This window comes from Psammomys obesus, unplaced genomic scaffold, assembly GCF_907164565.1.
Source record: "Psammomys obesus unplaced genomic scaffold, mPsaObe1.curated_primary_1811, whole genome shotgun sequence".
Lineage (NCBI taxonomy): Eukaryota > Metazoa > Chordata > Mammalia > Rodentia > Muridae > Psammomys > Psammomys obesus.
In genome coordinates, this window is record NW_026596069.1 from 19,587,337 (window position 1) to 19,590,247 (window position 2,911).

Here is a 2,911-nt window from a genome sequence, read left to right on the forward strand (position 1 = left end):
TATATATATATATATATATATATATATATATATATATATATTCTTGCAAATATTGATTGCAGTGACTTGGTCTGGTATGAGGCCCCGGCTTCTGTTCCTCTATCAATGCTGGGGCTCACTGGCACTCCTCTCGGATATCCCGGTGTTGCCCTGTGTCATTGAGATCCTGTAGCTTTGGATCTGCACGACCAGCCCCTTCATGTACTCCAACAGTTCACGGGTAGAGTAGGTGTTGGACTGGGCCAATTCAAAGCTCTAGATCTGGGCCTGAGAATATCTGAGCTTTGCAGCCCTCTACCCTCCTGCCCAGGCGAGGTGTAGGGCCCACTCTCCTGAGCACTGCAGCCTGTGAGAAGCAGGAAAGGCTCTCCTGCTCTCATTAACTCAGGTCAGTAGCTCTCCATCCTGCCATAAATGGTGAGGGATGAGGGAAGGGAGGAGGGTATCTCTCTCTCATCTCCCAGCAGACAAGGGACAGGCCCAGAGAAGCTTGCTTTCACTCAAGCTCTTGAGGCAGACTCACCCTCAACACCCACATCCAGGGCCCACTTTGCTGTGCTGCCCAGGTGAGGGGCAGGGACAGCTCTTCTGCTTCCATGACCTCAGCGCCAGGGCTCCCTCCTGCAGCTGGTGGTGAGGTGCCAAGAGAAGAGAGGGTATCTCTCCCTTATCTGTGCAACCGCACAGGAGTGGCAGGGCCAGCTCTCCCAAGCTTTTATCCTCAGGGCTGCCTCATCCTCAACTCCTGCAATGTGTTCGTTGGGGGTGGGGGCGTGGAAGAGGAGCTGCTTTTCTAAGTACTGCAGCTGGCTAGAAGTGGGGTCAGTTCTTCTGCTCTCATGTCCCCTGGGCCAGATCTCCCAGGATTCCTAGGTGAGGGGTGGGACCAGTTCTGCATGGCCCTCAGAAATTAACATGTCCCCAGGCAGCAGCCTAGACCAACAACATCTGTCAGGCCTTTCGTAGTAACAGGCCCCTGCTGTTACATGGTCATGGTCCCAGGTGGCATCCCTGGCTGCTCACATCAGTCTGATCATCAGTACCCTCAAGTCTCCAGTTCTGCCTCTCTTCATCGTGCCCATATCCTTCTGTTTCTCTTTCTTTTCCATTTCCCCTCTTAGTAGTGCTCGGGATCTCTGAGTGTCTGGGGCCATCTCAGGAGTGCTATATCCCATTTGTGCATTATGATATCAGGCAAGGGCCATCTTGACCACGGTCTATTCTCCAGGACTGGATGGCACCAGACTTGTGGTCCTCTCAGGCTTGCTCCTTGCCTGGCCCACCTGAGTGACCGCATGCAAGGGTCATCTGTCTCTGGCCCACTCCTGCCCTGGACCTGAGGTCCCCAGCCTGCATGTCCTCAGACTGGTGGTCATCTCAGGCTAGCTCCATGTGCAGGCCCCATAGCACTGATCTGGTGGTTGTCTCAGGTTCATTTTTTTCAGGGAATGTTATGCTACTAATCATTCAGATGTTCATAGGTCAGAACACTGAACATAGTCATAGCCTCTCTTCGTTCTACCACCTACTGACGCAAATGTGACACAGCAGCTACACCTGTAGTGCTTTTGGGACCAGGAATTAGTCTTATATTCTTATTGAGATTCCATCTTATTGTTTGTGTTTCAACAAAAAGACTGATTTAAGTCCCTGGCTCTGATTGTGCCGTTGAAGCCTTACTGTTTGGTATATATACATTCAGGACTGCATGTCTTCTTTACAAACTCTTTTATTATCATTTTATAATCCTTTCATGGATATGAGAAATCTCTTTGATCTGCAATCTACTACTTCTATTACTAACATAATCACCTCTGCTTTCTGTGAACTAATGTTTATCAGTACTCCTCACTGTTTTACCTTTAAAAATCCTATGTGCACGAAGGGAGTTTCTTACAGACAGTTTATCATTGGGCCACTCTGATAATCTTGAGAACTGATTCATTTAGACTATTTGCATTTAATTTAATAATGATGTATTAGCGATTAGGATTTTTGCATTTTGTTTTCTTTTTTTTTTTTTTCATATGTGAACTGGTATGGGTGGGTGGTGTGCTTCTGTGTAGGGATCGGACTACATTCTGGGAAATCGTTCTGTTACTCAGGGGCCGTATACCATCAGGAGTGTGTGTGTGTGTGTGTGTGTGTGTGTGTGTGTGTGTGTGTGTAGACAGGTTCTCTCACTAACCTGGACTATGAGGGAGTTGGCTAGGCTAGAAGTCTAAGCAGCCTAAGATATCTGTTTGTCTCAGCCTTGCCAGCCTTAGGATTCCAAGCATGGGTCACCACACTCAGATTTCTTTCATGTGTGTGTTCTTGTGATTGAAAGCCTGTCTTGCTGCTCACAAGGCAAGCGCATCACCTACTAAACTGTCTCTAGCAGCTTCCTCTGTAGTCTCTCTGCTCTGGTTATTTTTAATGACCTCATGTATATTTCTTATATCATTTACAGCAGCCTTTTTTTTATTTCTCTGCAGTGTTTTTCCTCATTCCTTTTTGTATGTAAGTTTTCTGTAGTGGATGCACTAGAAAGCGGTTCCCTAATACAATGTTATCATTTTGCCAGTGGAAAGGAAACACAGATTCTTTTTTTTATATATTTTTTATTTTTTATATTAATCATAGGTTATTTACTTTGTATCCCAGCCTTAATCCCTTTCCTTATTCCCTCCCAATCCTATCCTCCCTCCCTCATCTCCTCCCTGCCCCTCTCTAAGTCCTCTGGTAGGGGAGGTCCTTCTCCCCTTCCATCTGACCCTAGTTTATCAGGTCTCATCAAGACCGGCTGCAATATCCTCCTCTGTGGCCTAGCAAGGCTACTCCTCCCTCGGGGATGGGGAGGTCAAAGAGCCTGCCACTGAGTTTATGTCAGAGACAGTCCCTGTTCTCCTTACTAGGGAACCCACTTGGA

General features: G+C 47.1%; 1 non-coding gene across 1 annotated transcript; it reads right to left on the reverse strand.

Annotated features, from left to right (window-relative positions):
* Positions 1-1,447: 1,447 nt before the first annotated feature.
* LOC129690252 (small nucleolar RNA SNORA17) lies at positions 1,448-1,579 on the reverse strand. Its single transcript, XR_008722258.1, has one exon. It is a non-coding gene; the product is annotated as a small nucleolar RNA SNORA17 (small nucleolar RNA).
* Positions 1,580-2,911: the final 1,332 nt, after the last annotated feature.